This window comes from Punica granatum, chromosome 2 (assembly GCF_007655135.1).
Source record: "Punica granatum isolate Tunisia-2019 chromosome 2, ASM765513v2, whole genome shotgun sequence".
Classification (NCBI taxonomy): domain Eukaryota; kingdom Viridiplantae; phylum Streptophyta; class Magnoliopsida; order Myrtales; family Lythraceae; genus Punica; species Punica granatum.
Window position 1 is genome coordinate 22,499,023 of NC_045128.1, and position 19,513 is coordinate 22,518,535.

Below are 19,513 nucleotides of genomic sequence, written 5' to 3' on the forward strand. Positions count from 1 at the left end.
GTATCAAAGCGAAGGTTCTATCCTTGTTGACCAAGTGTAACACGTGTGGATTTTGTTAAATATGCGGAGATAATGGCTAAAGACCACCTAGAATGAGTTCCAAGAGGGCTTACCTTCGACCAAGCTCTGCTCCCCACATTCCAACGAACAGAAGAGAGTTTAGCACGGCTTGAGCGAGCTATCCAAGCCCTTGCGAGTTCCAATGAAATAAGAAGACACCAATGGGTGCAGAAGGATTATCCCCCAAAGAGAATTCCGACTTTCAACGGAAGCACGAACGCTGAGGAATACTTGGCGTGGATTTCGGATGTGGACCGATTCTTCGACTACTACGGCATCCCCGATGATGGAAGTCGAGTTGTTAGAGTTGTTTATCGGTTAAGGGGCAAAGCGTCTACTTGGTGGGAGATATTGGAAAATAATCGTCTTCAAGATGGAAGGAATCTGGTATTTACGTGGAGGCGCATGAAACAACTCTTAAAGCTTAGATTCTTTCCTTTGGGATACGAAGAACGCCTCTATGAATCTGAAGACGATTGCATGAAGTCTACCTATCCTCTTAAGCATGGAAAAACAAATGCTTTTCCTATGACGATTGTTGATGTCGAGGAAAAAGTACAACTTGAAGAAGCTTCTATGAAGGGTGACAAATTTAAAGAAGAAAAAGTGGAGTCCAAGAATGAAGCTGTTCAAGCGTCACAAGATAATAATGTTCCGGTCGAGAAGGATTTAGCGATTGGCAAGATTCTTCGGGAAGAACTAATTTCAAACTCTGAAGAGAAAGTCTAGGCTGAACTATTTTTAGACCGAGACCAAGTGGAACTTCAAGAAGTAATTGCTATTAAAGATTCGTCGATGGTGTTTCATCCAATCGAGGCAAAATTTGCCAAATCATATACGACTCCACCGAGGAAGCAACAGTTCAGGCAACGAGTTGGCTGGCGTGGAAAAAAAAAGCAGACAATTTATGAAGAATTACTGGGAAGAGTTCTCAAAGAAAAGATGTTGTTGAAGTGGCAAGTTAAGAAGCGACGAAACACACAAATCAAGACCGGGAGAAATCGACGAAGACTCGAGGTCGAGTCTTTTTCCAACCGAGAGGGGATGATGTGCTTGAGATTGCAGCCCAACATGTATTCGAATTTTCGGGACTAGACACGCATTCTAGAAGACTCAAGAACAAGAATTTAGCTTAATTAGATATTAAGTTTCCTATATTGCTATAATATAGTTTCTCTTAATTAGATATTATTTCCTATATTAGCTTGAGTCAGTAATCTTAAGTTTCCTATTTCAGATTATTTCTTTATTATATTTTAGGAAAGTAATCTGGAGAATATTTGATGTTAGTTTCCTATTTTAATCTGGAGGTGTCTTCCCTCTATATAAATATGCACCTTATTGTAAGAGAACATCAGACAAACGTTGATGAATATTTGAATGAAATTGCCTAGAGCGTTTCCTCTATTTTCTTATCTTAACAAGTTCCTTGTTTAGTGGTGAAAACCTCGATTCTTATCGTTCTTCCTTGAGCGTGGCAAATCAACCCAACTTTTCTTACTCGTGGCGAGTCATCTTATCGAGTGAGTTCTGTTGGTTCTACCCTCCACCCTTCTTTCTTGCCCAGTTCTGGTTCGTGAGCCTATCAGTGACTATACCGATTGGAAGCAGTTTATGGAAGGCCTCACACCTGCACAGTTTTTGTGGGCCACTCGTTGGAATCCCGGCGGTCCCATGACCATCAGATGTCCTTTGGCTATAGGGCTCCCTTTGATCAGTCATTTAGGGAGCACACTTGTCTTTCCTGCCCGAGTCATCAGACAACTCGGTGGCCTACAGAATATTCCTATAGAAGCGGATCGCACTTGTACGGACCCGAATGTGGACTCTCGTCGGGACCCGCATGCGCGCTTTTGGATCGCGCGGCTTGGGAGTGTCCACCTTCCCGTGGGGACGCGTGACTGACACGCGTGAGAGAAGGAGTCGCCACTTATCATTTTATGACCCGCAGGTCAAGGGTGGATAAGTTACCCGGGTCTAGGGGTATGGAACACCTAGTTTGTTGTTAAGGCATTGATCTGTACGGAACCGAAAAATCCGTGTTCGGGGGTTCATGTTATGTGAGGGCCTATATCCCGCACGCCCTTTCGGTACTCTGGCTTACTAGGTTTGCATGTTTTATTATTTACCGCTTGAATTAAGTTTCACTCGACTCATCGTGAATTTAGGAAATAACCGAAAATGCAATTCAATGGGCTCTCAGTGAATGGGGGATTGAACCCCGTGAATGATGATTAGGGCATTGGACCCCGTGATCGATGATTAGGGCGTTGAACCCTAATATTGTTCGGCCTGAGGATCAAGCTCGACCCGCATGGCAAACATGTGCAAAATGATAACACGCAACAGGTAAATAACAGACAATGTGTTCGTATTCACCGAATGTACGTGGATTAGCAAGTTTATTGACCCAGGGGTATTTTTGCAAGCAAATGCCATATGCTAAGCAAGGAATCATGCAAAACATTTTACATTCGGCTTTGTTTTGAAAACTTGACAAAGAGAGTCAACTCTCGTGTGTGTGGATTGCTTTTACAGTGATTCGGTGTTGTAACACTGAATTACCACCGAATTGATCCAAACTTGTATTTTGACTCTAGATTTGGAACCTAGAGTTCTGCCTAACTATTTTCTAGCATTTGATTAAGTCGAATGAAATGATTAGTCAGGTAATTGTAATTTTGATACAGAATACCCAACTGACATCTTAAACGATGCTAATATGACGGCAAATCACAAAATGATGTTCTTGCCCTTGATTTGAAAATTTGTTTTTCAAAAAAGGAGAACAACACAATACGGATTTGAAAGTATGAGGGTTTTGAAAAGGGCATTAACACCGTTTTGTAATTCGTCGACACGAGTTACAAATTAATGTCCAATATGTGCAAAGTTGTTTAAATTGAATGAATTAACCGTGTGAACGTCCTGATTAACCCGTTCGTGGAATTAATGCTTAAGGTTATTGCCGAATGCATTAATTATGAAAACGATTCATGATTTAACGACCAAAACGAATCCATAATGATCAAGGATAATTCGGTTAAATAACCGACAATACCCTTATAACAGAATGGATCCAAATGAGTTCTCGATACACAAACCCATGCATGTTTGTTTTTAAAAAAAGGGTTTTAAACGATGTTCTAACATGGAAATCGTGAAGATATCGAATTTACAACTTCACACAATCCGAGAAGCGAATTAAACTTGAGATAAGAAAACCATTCTTGATCCGAGAAAAGCCAAGAGGCTCTTGGCCTCATCTCTCGAGGATGGCCGAAAACTCTTATGGCTAGATTCGAGTGACAAGTGGTTTCATTGCCTCGGTTTTAATTGTTTTTCGCATGCTCAAACATCAAACACAATGAATAACATGTTTCTTTTGACAAAAGCCGGTATTATCATGATTTGAACGACACATTCAAACATGTAAACATACACAAACATGTTATTTAAGAAATCGACAAAATAATACCGGCTTCATGCATGCAAGAACAACAAAATAAACTCGGAATCTAACTTGGATCGGCTAAGGAGACCAATCTTAACCTGAAAAGAGCAAGTTAAGTCTCGGCCATCCCATTTAGAGACTTGGCCGAGAGCTTGCTTGCCATTTTCGGGTCGGGATGGGGTTCCGAACGACGATCCAAACCTTTTTCCGACATACTAGCAAGTTATAAGGTGGTAAACATGCATAACATAACATAAAAGTGTATAAAAATTAAGTCTTGCAAGTTAAACATGCATAAGACACCATAATACTCCATAGACGTGCAAATAACGTAAAAGGTTCTAACTTCTCTAAGTTGATAATGTTATACCTTGCCTCGGGATACGAGGAAAGAGTCGTGGAAGTGTTCGAGAGTCGGGTGACTCGGTTGAACTCTTGGAAGAGTGCTCGGGTGCAAGGGCATGCACGTTCGGGGAGCCAGGCGCACGGGGCGTGCGGCTGGAGTGCACGGGAGGCGTCAGGCGCACGGGCGTGCACGAAGGTGGTGCGCGGGAGCTCGCGGCAGGCGCAAGGGTGCGCACTGTTCACCCGAGAGTGACGATTTTCACCCGAAATGTACTAATTGACCTTGAATGATGAGCAAATGACTTCAAATCAAAAATTTAAGTTCAAAAATGAACTCCTTGAGTCCAAAACATGTGGTCCATGGAGTTTGAGAATTTTTTGAAGTTATGTCGGGATGATGAACACCGGCTTCCGACTTAAGAACTTCGGGTTTTGCTCGATGTTTTCTTTTCGGTTTTTCAAAGCTGAAGCTTGCTAGTTCTTGGGTGTTCTTGGCTATGGAGTTTGAGAGGTTTTCTAGAGGGAGAATGCTTGGAGAGAGTGTGCAAGAGGAGAAGTGATTAACTTAATCACTTTGGGCAATTTATAGGCAAAGCTAATGACACAATTAGCAAAAGCAAGCGCTCTTAACCCCCATGCTTAGCAAATTTCGGCCACTTAATGAGGATGAGGGTGAATGTGAGCCAAGTATCCTTCATGTGGAAGAGCCAAAAGCATTGATGAGCATTGATGAAGGCTTGAGTGTTGTCTTCAAACTTCTTGGATATTTTCATGCAAGAGTGCAAGTTGGCTTCTTGCATTGAAGAAGAAGAAGAAGCTTCTAGAGTAAAAGGGTGACTCATCTTGGGGAGCCCGTGGGTCCCACGACCGAAGAGGAGAAACCCGGAAAAAGCTCGAGTTTCGATTGATCCCGCATTCGAAGCTCGTGATTCGAATTGAATGTTGAATTATCGATATACGCGAAGGAACGGATTTAATGAGTCCTGTCAGCACCCCATTTTGGTCCACAAGTCAAACAATGCTACGACTTGAGCATTATTACAGAAGAAGGCTCCACAGAGCAAGAAATCACTATTCATTCTCAAGTCAGCAAAATCAAGCAAATGACACATGCATATGACAGAAGGACTCCAGGGGTCATCAAGGAGCAACAGAGTGACTAGAGAGCTCAGCAATATCCAAAACCGGCATTTTCAGTAAATCACACGGACAATTCTATTTTCCGATAGTTCGTTCGATCATTGGAAGATAGCCAATATTGGCCTCCAAAAATCCACTCCAATGCCAAACATTTTCAAAACCCTCATACTTTCAAATCCGTATTGTGTTGTTCTCCTTTTCTGAAAACAAATTTTCAAATCAAGGGCAAGAACATCATTTTGTGATTTGCCGGCATCCTAGCTCAGTTTAAGGTGTGAGTTGGGTATTCTATATCAAAATACAATTATCGGACTAATCATTTCACTCAACTTAACCAAATCCTAGAAAATGGTTAGGCGGAACTCTAGGTTCCAAATCTAGAGTCAAAATACAAGTTTGGATCAATTCAGTGGTAATTCAATGTCACAACACCGAATCACTATAAAAGCAATCCACACACATGAGATTCGATTCTCTTTTCCAAATTTCCAACAAAAGCAGAATACTAAAACATTGGCACGTGTTTGATTGCTTAGCATATGGCATTTGCTTGCAAAAACACCCTTGGATTAATAAACTTGTTAAAACACGTACACTCGATAATAACAACACACCTTGTCTGTTATTAACATGTTGCGTGTTATCTTTCCGCACCTGTTTGCCATGCGGGTCGAGCCTGATCCCTAGGCCGAATAATATTAGGGTTCAACACCCTAATCATCGATCACAGGGTCCAACGCCTCAATCAACACTCACAGGGTCCAACGCCCTATTCAGTGAGCGCGTCCATTGAATTTCAGTTCTTCGGTCTTTTCCCTAAACTCACGGTGAGTTAGAGTGGAAAAATAACCGAACGCGAGTCGACTGGAATTCGGCCATTTGTAATTTGTATTTATTTTTTTCGAGAGCATTGTAAGGACTTTTATTTTGTACATTTTGTTCTGTAAGAATTCCAGTTGGTGAGCGAACGGTCCGAGAGTCGAATTAATCGAATCGGTTTAATGCTTGCCCAAAGGAAAGTAAGCCCAAGAACTCGCGGTTTTGGTTCACGCAGGGATTCAACCTCCATGGTTTGATGAACTGTAACGCAAGATTGTGAACCAACTCCCCGACATAAGGGTTTAATTCTCTCTCGGCTTCTCAACCGACATCGTTTAGTTCACCGAATTTTCGGTGTCAAAACGTGCGAGCCGAGTGCAGCTTAATTCATGCGGTAAATCATAAAACATGCAAGCCTAGCAAACCAGAGTACCGAAAGGGCGTGCGGGATATAGGCCCGCACGTAACATGAACCCCCGAACACGGATTTTCCGGTTCCGCACAGACCAATGCCTTAACAACAACTAGGTGTTCCATTACCCTAGACCCGGGTAACTTATTCGCCCTCGACCTTCGGGTCGTAAAATGATAAGTGGCGGCTCCTTCTCTCACGCGTGTCCGTCACGCGTCCCCAAGGGAAGGTGGACACTCCCAAGCCGCGCGATCCAAAAGCGCGCATGCGGGCCCCGACGAGAGTCCACATTTGGGTCCGTACAAGTCCGAAATTGGCATTTTTCGTGAGAAATTGCCAAATGTCTGTATGAGACTCAGAAGCCGGTTTTGCTCCTTTTATGCATTCAGAGCGAGGTTACCCATTTCTAACAGCATATCTTGTATCTGCATCCCACGTCGGTCATTTTGACATAAATTGTCAAATTACGTGGGCACTTGATTTTTGGCATTGGAGGGGATTTTTGGATTCCAATATTGGCTATCTTCTGACGGTTGAGCGAACTATCGGAAAATAGGACTTTCTATGTGGTACACTGGAAATGCCGGTTTTTGACGTTGTTGAGCTCTCTAGTCACTCTGTTACCCTTTGGTGACCCCTGGAGTCCTTCTGTCACATGTGCATGTCTTCTGCTCAATTGTGCCGACTTGAGGATGAATAGTGATTTCTTGCTCTACCGAGCCGTTTTCTGTATTCCTGCTCAAGTCATAGTCCGGACCATTGCTGATATCGTTGTTTGGAATGGTAAGCCAAAATGGGGTGCTGACAGCACTCCATACCATTTCATGTGGGCAGACACTGTAGCTTCACTTTCAGACAAGTTTCTACGAGTTAGAGAAGTTCAACGCTTGTAGGGCATGCGTATTGTTCAGGAGCTCTACTTCCCCGAGCATGCCCCTGACGACGAGCGAGCTTTCTCAGCTACTGCAGTGTACATGGCACAGTTCCATCCGCAGGGACTCACGCCTATTCGTTGGTTACGCACGCCACGGATTTCGCGCACACCGCAGATAGACATATTAGACGCAGAGGGCTTCGTCTAAGGGCCATGCACACGGAGTTGCAATCCATCAGGGAGGAGCTAGATCGACTCCGCTGCGAGCTTGTGGATAATCATGCAGAACTCACGGATCAAAGAGAGCTTCAGAGGGAGCTAGCTCAGACACGCGCACACATTGCGAGCCGTGATCGGGAGATAGCACGTGTGAGCGCTATGCTGGACCGAATGCAGGCAAAAGCACGCAAGGTCTCCCATCCTTAGGTTTAGCAGCGGACGATGCCTTTTTGCCCGGCTCGAACCTACATGACACTCATTCGGTGCTCGAGCGTAGTAATAGTGTCGGTTTAATGTTTATGTTTCCTACTTTCAAAACAGACAATCTTTGTAAATTATGGAATGTAAATCGAACTGATGTAATGGCATTAGTGTTTTTAAAGTCATGCATTTCACACATTTCATACACTTTGTCATTTGCATGTTGAAAATTTGCCAACATACAACAATCACGCTTACACATTTATACATACAGGTTCTAACAACTGGCGTCACATCGATATCCAACTCGTGCGTGCGTAAGGATGGCAGAAGATCAACAACTCGCCATTCATGAGCAGGATACTCCGCCAATGCCGACACATTCTCAAACACCATTGACGCAAGCTATACCACTTCCAATACCCGCGGATATATCTACAGCGCATTCAGGGGTCCCTATCGGACATCCCCCACCAACAGCACAGACGGTGTCCAACCTTGTGGATTCTGCACTAGAGGGGATGGTGAACCAGTTGGCGACCAATATGGCCACTAACATGACAGAGCTCATGGCTATGCTCAGGGATCAGATTCGAGCTTCATCGAGCTTTACTCCGCCTCTGGAGCACAGGACAATTGTAGATCTGAATCCGGTCGTTCCTCCAATCCATGTTACGGATAGTGAGGACATATCTTTCTTGGTAAAGGTGCAAGCACCGACGGTCCATCTGATTAGTGATCCTCTACCGCCACCACCTGCTCCGACAGCAATTCCGTTGCCACCAATGGCTTTCTTATCCGCGGATTTGGCTATGCATGCGCTGCTACCGCTAACCATGCCAATGCGTCCTCCAATCTACACTGTCCCGCCACCGACGGTCCCTCCGGTGATAAGCGCTCAAGCTCTTGTTTCCACCATGGACCAATTTCCTTTCCAAGCTCCACAACCCCAAATAAGCTTCTCTTATTGAACCGGGCACGCCTACTCAGGCAGCCCTTCTAGCTCCACTGATAAACTTTCTCCCGGAAACGGAGACGGAACAGGAGAGGAGAATAAAGAAAATGGAGGAGACCATCAGAGCTCTCCAAGCGAGCAGTTCCCATTTCAATTACAGTGACAGTGACTGGAATCTCTTCCGAGCATGCGACTGCCCCCTAAGATCAAGATTCCAGACTTCAAGAGGTACGACGAGACCATAGATCCTCGGCATCATCTCCGCCACTATCAAAGCAAAATGCTCTCATACTGGGATTACGAGGAATTCGTCATTCAGACCTTCCAAGATAGTCTTACGGGATCAGTGCTAGATTGGTTTATGACCCTGAAAATCGGCGACGTCCTTACATGGACAGATCTTTCCCATAAGTTCCTCGACCAGCATCGATTTTGCGCAGAGACTCCCCCTACTCTTCTCGATCTCAGCATGACAGAGTTGTTTCACTCCACACTCAGGGGCACATACTACTCACATCTCCTGGCTCATACCTCTTCTTTCTCGGACATAATCGAGGCAGGAAAGAAGCTTGATATGGGTGTTAAGCTAGGGAGAATGGAAGGCCCCTCAAGGAAGAAGGATGGAGAAACATCCAAGAAGCAGACTGCTGGAACCTCCAGGAAAGGCAAAGACGCAACTGTTGGCATCGTCAATTACGGACATCAGGCGTCACAGCCGATTTCGGTGGACTACACCCCTGCCTTGCAGACTTCTCAGGCATATGCACATCCCGTGCATTATGTGCAGCCCTACTAAGTGTCGCAGACTTATTTCCCGACCCCGGCAATTGTTATCCAATCGCGACCTCCGCAACAATACGCTCCTACTCAGGTTCAACAAGGTAGACCCTCGACTTCGAGATCTCCTCAGCCGACTCAACAAGCTCCGGCTCCTCAAGTACAACAGGGCGGTGTCCCTCAACCTCGTCAGCGCAAGCAGTATACGCCTCTACCAGCTCCTCCCTCTCACATATTCCAACAACTCCTTGCGGGGAATAAGATTAAGACAGAGGCACCTGGTCCCAACTTTGATCCAACAATGCAAAATCAAAATCTGTGCTGTGAATTTCATCAGGGTGCTCCAGGTCACACTCTTGACAATTGCTGGGGGTTTTGGCACAGAATACAGGAGATGATAAACACGAAGTAAATATCCTTCAACGAGGTGAAACTGCCGAATGTGCGCATGAATCCTCTTCCCGATCATGGATCAGGTTTAGGGCTTTCTGTCAACATGATTAGCATAGCTACCATTGGAGAGGACGATGATCTACAAGAGATTCTGATTCCATTCATCATCGACTATCCACCAGCGGAGGTTCCATTTGCATTTGCCCCGTTTGTCATCGAGGTTCCTACAAAGGAGCCATATCAGGACCGCCGAGTTCCTTGGGATTACGGGGGTAAAGTTGCTAACATGGAGCCGGAAATGAGCGCGATGGGCATGACGCTCTCAGGACGGGTTTATCAAGGCCCAGAGCTTGTGAACAAAGGGAAGGCTCCTATTCTTACATTCTCGACTGTTTCAGAAACCTTGCCACTTCCCTCGAAGAAGGTCACTGATCAAGAAGCTGAAGCTTTCATCAAGGTGATCAAGGCAAGTGAGTACAAAGTAGTTGAGCAAATGGGCAAGTCACCGGCCCATATCTCGCTCCTTGCATTGCTTCTGAGCTTCGAGCCGCATCGTGATGTTCTATTGAAAGTCCTCACTACTGCACAAATTTCGAAGGAGACTACACCAGATAGGATCGAGGAGACTGTTAGTTCAATCCTCTCGAATCAGATTTCCTTTACCGAGGACGAACTCCCATCTGAAGGTCAGGGACACTTATGGGCATTGCATATAGTCTGTAAGTGCAACAACCACGTCGTTGGTCGAGTCATGATTGACAACGGCTCTGCTCTCAACGTTTGCCCCATCTCCACACTGAAACAGATGAACGTGGACATAAGCCGCATTCGTGCAAGCAAGACCATCGTTCGAGCCTTCGACGGCTCCAAGAGAGTAGCGAACGGAGAAATCGATCTCTTGATCAACGTGGGTCCTTGCTCATTCTATGTCACCTTCTAGATCCTTGAGATACCCAGTGCTTTCAGCCTCCTGCTCGGGAGGCCATGGATTCATGCCGCAGGCGCTGTTCCTTCATCGCTGCATCAAAAGCTGAAATTCTTTGTTAAAGGCAAGCTCATCACTGTCAATGGCAAAGAAGATTATGTAGTCTACAAGGAGACAGCCGTCCCCTACATCAGCATTGGAGAAGATCAGAATCTTCCCTTTCACTCTTTCGACACCATTTCCATGATTCGAGATTACGGAGAAGTCGACCCATCTCAAGCCGATCGCATAATTGGGAAGGTTCTCTTGAAGAATGATTACGTCCTCGAAACTGGACTCAGGGCACGTGCACAGGGAATCCTCTAACCAATTGAAGTGGAGGAATACTGCAATAGGAGGGGACTCGATTTTCGCCCCTCCTATCATGAGATCGTGCAGGCTCACCGTGTAAAGCATCTCCACCGTCTCGCTACACATTATGGAAAGCTCTCCAGGGGAATTTTGGTTCCACCGCTCTCACAGTTTTTCTCCGCACCACCGCAGATCATGGGAGGCACCTCCGACAGCCCAATCACTGAATCAGATGACTTCTCTTCGGATGCAGTTGAAGCATTATTGGCTTTGCCAGTCATATATACCGTCACTGAGGAGACATCTTCTAGGGTTCATATCCACCTTGCACGGGAGGATGAGGAACTTACTAACTGGACTGCAGTCCCGCTCTACTCCGCCATGGTTGCCGATGTGTAAGACGGTCTATGTATATAATGCTGCCTGCATGTCGGTAATGCCATAAGCCACATGACAGAAGAGAGGTTTTTGTTATGGCTTGTTAATAGAATCCCTGCATGTTTTCTCAATTTCTGCGTCTAAATTTTCTCTCTTGCACTCAATTTTAGCATCTTTAATTTCTAAAACAATTCGCTTTCATTTCCAAGCCCAATCGAATCCAAATCACCGATACAACGATTCGAATCCATCCGAAACACACATCAGAAAGTCCCTATCCATATACTTTGGGGAAGGACTTGACGAGGACGGTCACGTGCTTGAGATAGAGGAGAGTTTGAATCATCTCGAAAACCACTAACTCACCTCAGTCGAGCCAAATTAAGAGATCGACATAGGCACTGTAGAAGAACCAGGCACCCTCAGGATCGGGACGGGTCTTCAACTTGCACAAAGATCTCAGATGATCGATTTCTTGACAGAGTATCAAGAGGTCTTTGCTTGGTCTTACGCCGACATGCCAGGCTTAGATCCTTCAATCGTAAAGCATTTTCTCCCACTCGACACTAAATGATTTCTGCCCAAACGCCAACACTTACGGCGTCAACGAGCTGACCTTCTTCTCCGCATTAAGGAGGAGGTTATCAAGCAGGTGGATGCGGGATTCTTGGAGGTATACAATTCCTCTGAATGGGTAGCGAACATCGTGCTAATGGAAAGAAGAATGGCAAAGTCAGAGTCTGCATCGACTATCGAGACCTCAACAGGGCCAGTCCTAAGGATAATTTCCCGCTGCCCCATATCGATGTCTTGGTGAATAATACAGCACGTCACACCCAATCCTCCTTCATGGACGACTTTTCTGGATACAATCAAATTCAGATGGTTGAGGATGATAAGATCAAAACAACGTTCATCACGATGTGGGGCACGTTTTGCTACAAGGTCATGCCTTTCAGTCTAAAAAACGCCAGGCCAACCTATCAGCGGGCGATGGTCACTCTCTTTCATGACATGATGCATAAAGAGATAGAAGTCTACGTCGACGACATGATTGCGAAGTCCAAAGAAGGTGAAGATCATCTGGTCAACCTCAAGCGACTATTCGATCGTCTCAAGAAATACAAGCTCCGACTTAACCCGGCGAAATGCATCTTCGGTGTCAAGTCAGGGAAACTGTTAGGGTTTGTAGACAGTGAAAAGGGCATCAAGGTCGACCCCGACAAAGTCAAGGCAATCATGGAACTGCCCCTTCCATCGATAGTGCGCGAAGTAAGGAGCTTCCTAGGACGGCTGAATTACATCGCGCGTTTCATTGCAAATTTGACAGACAAATGCCAACCAGTCTTCCGCCTGCTTTACAAAAATGCAGCTGTCGAATGGGATGACGAGTGTCAAAAAGCTTTTGATACAGTCAAGGCATATCTAGTTCAGTCGTCGGTGTTAGTCCCACCTTCACTGGATCGTCCTCTCATTCTGTACCTGACAGTATGCCGACAATCCATCTGGTGCATATTAGGGCAAAAGGACGATTCCTCTCACGCAGAGTGAGCAATTTAATATTTGAGCAAGAAATTCACTGAAGGGGACTACCCTGAGATAGAGAAAATGTGTTGCGCACTTGTGTAAGTCATGTAAAGACTCCGGCAATACACTCTCTACTATATTGTTCGCCTGCTGTCAAAAATAGATCCTTTGAAGTATCTGCTCGGCAGTCCATCCTCCATGAGGAACATAGCAAAATGGCGTTGCCAACTGACAGAGTACGACATCGAGTACGTATCGCGCACATCAGTGAAGGGCCAGGCAATAGCAGACCATCTAGTAGAGTTTCCGATCAATGATGACACACCGATCGACTCTAACTTTCCAGATGAAGAAATCCTCCAAGTGAGTGATGACGAGGAGACTCCAGGATGGAAGATGTACTTTGACGGTGCAGTCAATTCCACAGGGTCAGGTATTGGCGCAGTGCTGATATCTCCTGAAGGATGTCATTTCCCTGTTGCATCAAAGATTGACTTCCCCTGCATCAACAACGTGGACGAGTACGAAGCTTGTATTCTTGGCTTGCAGGCGGCAATCGATCTAAAGGTCAAGGAGTTAGAAGTGTTTGGAGATTCCATGCTCACAATCTTTCAGACACTCAAGGAATGGAAGACGAAGGATCCAAAGCTGGTACCGTATCACGAGTACCTCGAAGAGTTGACAGAGAACTTCGAGAATATCTCGTTCACATACACACCGCGCATGAAGAACCAATTTGCTGATGCACTCGCAACGCTCGCATCCATGGTAAGCATTACGAAGGAAAATCTCATTAAGCCACTCGAGTTTGAGATTGCCAAGGGCCCTGCCCACTGCGACATGATCAAAGCTGTCGATGGCAAGCCTTGGTATGCAGACATCAAGCATTTAATGCAAACTGATCAATTCCCTGCTTTTACTGATCGCCATGATCGGAGGACTCTTCGACGCATCGCAGCACACTTTTTCCTGAGTGGTGAGACTCTCTACCGCCATTCATTCGACTCCACACTACTTCGGTGTGTCAATGGAAATGAGGCTCAACACCTCATGGAAGAAATGCATGAAGGAAACTGCGGACTGCACATGAACGGGCTCATGTTGGCAAAGAAACTCATGCGATTGGGTTATTTCTGGTCTACCATGGAGACTGACTGCGTCAATCATGTCAGGCACTGTCACTTGTGCCAAGTCTACGCAAATCAGATCAGAGCACCACCCAACAAACTACATCCAATGGCAGCTCTGCGGCCCTTTTCAACTACAGAAAATGGCTTGACAGAGCAGGAAATCACTATTCATCCTCGAGTCGGCGAAATTGAGCGAATGACATATACATACGACAGAAGGACTCTAGGGGTCACCATAAGGCAACAAAGTGACTAGGGAGCTCAACAATGTCCAAAACCGGCATTTTCAGTATATCACATGGACAGTCTTATTTTCCGATAGTTCGCTCGACCGTCGGAAGATAGCCAATATTGGACTTCAAAAATCCACATCAGTGCCAAACATATGAAAAGTTTCTTCAAAAGCATTTTGTAAATCATCTGCTCTGTACGGAACAACTTTCTGTATACAGACAACTTTTCAGTGGAAGTCCAAAAATGCCGGCTTCCCGGAGAAAAGTTAATTCCAAATGTCAGATACAACCATGCCCCACAAGCATACAGAGCATGAGCAGTGCTTCAGATTGTCTCTTGGAAGCCACACAGACACTTCAAATGACTTCCGAGTGACAAAACGGGTATACCCCTCTTCGGAAATGCATAACCGAAGACTAGTCGGACGGAATTACGGCAAACGAAGTTCATATTACATTGCCTTGAAAACTCTAGCGGACATTCGCAATTGGGCAAAACAGACAGCAAAACCCTTCTCAATTTCCCGAGTAACCTCCGAGGAGCAGAAATGACCATTTTCAGTGGAAATGCATATCCGAAGGTCCTTTTTACAGAAACTTGACGCCGGATGCCTACCCTACACAGTGCTGGCCTTTCCAAGGCTCAACGTGGAATCGTCGGAATGAATCACACAACTCATCTAAACCTCCCGAGTAGTGCTTTAGAGGTCTCAGATGTACTTTTCAAGTCATTAGAGATTACAGTGATCTCCGGAGCGCCCAAGCAACTTAGAAAGCATTCTGAGAAATTTAGTTTCGGCCTCCTAGGACGTCTCCGGCTCCACGTTTGCATTACCGGCTTAAGGGTCAATTGTTCACGTTGTCTGACAATTTATGTCAAAATGATTAATGTGAGATGCAGACACAAGATATACGGTAAAAATCGGTTAACTTCGCTTTGGTCACCTGTAATGAGCAAAACCGGCTTCCGAGTCTCATACGGACCTAGGACATTTTTCCTCGAAAAGTGCCAATCTTGGGCCCATTTAATCCGTTTTCTAGCATATATCGACAATTCGACGTTCAATTCGAACCACGAACTTCGAATGCTCGACCAATTGAGACCCGAGCTTTCTCCCGGTTTCCCCTCTTCGGCCGTGGGACCCACAGGCTGCTCAAGGACAGCCGCCCCTTGCCTCAATCCCTTCGTCCTCTTCCTCTTACTCTCTTGCACTCTCTAAGCTCAAAATATCAAGTTGAAGACAACACTTCAACTCCTCATCAATGCTCATCAATGCTTCTTGGCTCTTCTTCATCAAGATTGCATGGTCCACATTCACCCTCATCCTCATTAGGCAAACAGCCCAAGCTTAATGGTGCCCTTAATCATGCTTTGTTTTGTTTAATTGCCCATTAGCTTTGCCTATAAATTGCTCCAAAGTAATTAAGCTAATCACATCTCTTCTTACATGCTCTCTCTACCATTCTCACTCTAGAAAATGCTCTCAACTCCATAGATAGTAGCAACAAGCTTCAGCACATCAAGACCGAAACATTCAAGCCAAAACCAAGCCAAAAACTATTAGGCTATGTTTGGTTCACCGGTTGAGGTAAGGAACAGAATATCCATTCCGTACGTAATACCTATTCCGACGTTTGGTTCAAGGGTACGAGGAATAAGTATTCCGGATCGGGATAGTTATCCGGATTAGATGGGGAATACGGGTGCCTCCCCCAAACGTGAGGATTAGCTATGCCGCATCCGGAATAGTAGTGAAAACCCGAAAATGCCCTCTACTTTCTTGACTTATTACAATAAAGATGCCATGGCCTTTGAGAATGCTCTCGGTCTGGAGCTGGAGATCGAATTCCATGGATTTCTTGAGGCCCTTGCAGCTGGAGCGGTGGCATCTTCAGGAGCGGGCGCCGCAGAGGCACTTGAAGGAGAGTACGACTGCGGCAAATAAGGCAGGAAAGCCGAGGGCGTAGGGGATGAGGGGGAGATCGACGTGGAGGTGGATGGTGGGGTGGGAGAGGAGGAGGGAGATGGAACTGAAGATGTAGGAGAAGTAGGAGGAGACGAGGAAGGTGCCGGAGAAGACGACGATGATGAGGATCAGCACATAGGGAGTTCTTGCAGAGGGAAGAGGAGTGAGACGATGAGGAAGAGGAGGAGGAAGAGGGGTGATTACGGTTTGGTGATTTGGGGGAATTGGAGGTCGAGTAGGGGTCGGGATTGCTAGCTGCGAACTCTGGTTCGAGTTCGAGCTGATCCGATAAGAAGTTACTGTTCATCGTCTATGAGAAGGAGATGAACAGTAACTTCTTTTATTTTCTTTTAAAAAAATTAATTTACCTTATAAAACCTATTCATGTTCTTTCTATTCCTTATTCAACCCAACCAAACATCAGAATTATAATTCTATTCCCTATCTATTCCCTCCAACCGAACACAAAAATTTCATCAGAATTTTCATTCTATTCCCTGTCTATTCTAATCCCTGTCTATTCTAATCCTGCGAACCAAACGTGCCCTTAGAGTTTAATCGGAATCTACGGCAGTTACTATTCCGACCTAGATCCAAAAATTCTCAAACTCCCTAGACCACATGTCTTGGACCCAAGGAGCTCATTTTTAAACTTAGATTTTTGGTTTGAAATTATTTGCTCATCATTTCAGATCATTTCCATCATTTTGGGTGAAGATCGGGCTCTCATGTGAACAGTAAACTCGTCACCCACCCGTGCACCCAGACGCTTCGTCACCGTTGGCCCGTGCGCCTGCCCGTGCGCCCCGAACGTCTTCCCGCGTGCATGCATGCACGTATGCGCCCGCGCACGTCCGCCCGCCTGCCAGCGATCACCCGTGCACACGCCTGCCTGCCCGTGCGCCTATCACCGCGCGCCTGAGCCCCTGTCGTGCCCCGTGCACGCCCGTGCACGTTCCCTTCACGCGCCTAGCTCACCCGAACGTGCACCCTTTGCACCCGAGCGCCCTTCCAAGCGTTCAACCGAGTCACCTGACTCTCAAACACTTCCCCGACTCTTTTCTTGTATCCCGAGGCTAGGCATAACATTCTCGACTTAGAGAAGTTAGGTCTTTTTACATTTCTTGCGTGTTTACGAAGTTATGAGTTGTATTAAGCATGTTTCACTTGCAAGTTTATATTTTTATGCATTTTCATATTATATCATGCATGTTCATCCTCGATTAATGTGCTAACATGTCGGGAAACACTTGGATCGTAGTCGAGAAGAGCATCCCGGCCCGGGAAAGGCATGGGAGCTCACGGGTTACCCTCCAAACGAGGTGACCGAATGCTCTTTTGCTATTTTCGGACAAGAAACGTTCTTCTTGACCCGATCCAAGTTCGAATCTCGAGTTTCATCGTGTTTTTCCACATGCATGAAGTCGGTATTGTTTTATCGATTTCCTTAAATAATATGTTTGTGCATGTTTGCATGTTTGATTGTGTTATTTAAATCATGGCAATACCGACTTTCTTTTAATCGTGTCATTTATCGTGTTTGTTGCTTGAGCATGCGAGAAATGATTCGAAACGAGACGGGAAAAACTCATGGAACCCGATGTGGGCCATGAGACCTCTCGGTTTTCTCCAAGGAGAAATGGCCGAGAGTCTCTTAGACTCGTACGGGTTGCACAAAGCTTTCTCTCCCCGTTTTGAGTTCGTTTTCGAATTTCGTGTAATTTGCAATTTACATTATCGTCGCAATATCGCATGAAAATTCTTTTCCAAGCAAAACATGCATGGATTCGGTTATCGATGACTCATTCGGGTTCATTCGGTTAAGAGGGTAATTTCGGTCATTTGACCAAATATCCTCGATCCTTACGAAACCGTCTTGGTCGTCGATGTACGGACCCGAATGTGGACTCTCGTCGGGGCCCGCATGTGCGCTTTTGGATCGTGCGACTTGGGAGTGTCCACCTTCCCATGGAGACGCGTGATGGACACTCTTGAGAAGGAGTCTTCATTTATCATTTTACGACCCGAAGGTCGAGGGTGGATAAGTTACTCGGGGTCTAGGGGTACGGAACACCTAGTTTGTTGTTAAGGCATTGATCTGTGCGGAACCGGAAAGTCTGAGTTCGGGGGTTCATGTTACGTGCTGGCCTATATCACGCACGCCCTTTCGGTACTCTGGTTTGCTAGGCTTGCATGTTTTATTATTTACAGCGTGGATTAATTTGCGCTCGGCTCACACGTTTTGACACCGTAAATTCGATGAATTAAACGATGTCGGTTGAGAAACCGAGAGAGAAGTAAACCCGTATGTCGGGGAGTTGGTTCACAATCTTGCGTTACAGTTCATCGAACCATAGAGGTTGAATCCCTGCGTGAACTAGAACCGCGAATTCTTGGATTTACTTTCCTTTGGGCAAGCATTAAACCGATTCGATTAATTCGACTCTCGGACCGTTCGCTTACCGACTGGAATTCTTACAGAATGAATGTACAGAATAAAAGTCCTTACAATGCTCTCGAAAACAATAAATACAAATTACAAATGGCCAAATTCCAATCTACTCGCGTTCGGTTATTATTCCACTCTAACTCACCGTGAGTTTAGGGAAAAGACCGAAGAACTGAAATTCAATGCACGCTCTCACTGAGTAGGGCGCTGGACCCTGTGAGTGATGGTTAGGGCATTGGATCCTGTGATCGATGATTAGGGTGTTGAACCCTAATATTATTCGACCTAGGGATCAAGCTCGACCCGCATGGCAAACAGATGCAGAAAGGTAACACGCAACATGTTAATGACAGACAAAGTGTTTGTTACTGTCAAATGTATGTGTCTTAGCAAGTTTATTGACCCATGGGTGTTTTTGCAAGCAAATGCCACATGCTAAGCAAAGAATCATGCTAAACATTTTACATTCGGCTTTGTTTTGAGAATTTGACAGGGAGAGTCAAATCTCGTGTGTGTGGATTGCTTTTACAATGATTCGATGTTGTGACACTAAATTACCACTGAATTGATCCAAACTTGTATTTTGACTCTAGATTTGGAACCTAGAGTTTCACCTAACCATTTTCTAGCATTTGGTTAAGTCGAGTGAAATGATTAGTCAGGTAATTGTATTTTTGATACAGAATACCCAACTAGTACCCTAAACGATGCTAAGATGACGTCAAATCACAAAATGATATTCTTGCCCTTGATTTGAAAATTTGTTTTCAGAAAAGGGAAACAACACAATACGGATTTGAAAGTATGACGGTTTTGAAAAAGGCATTAACACCGTTTTGTAATTCGTCGACACGAGTTACAAATTAATGTCTAGTTCGTGCAAAGTTGTTTAAATTGAATGAAT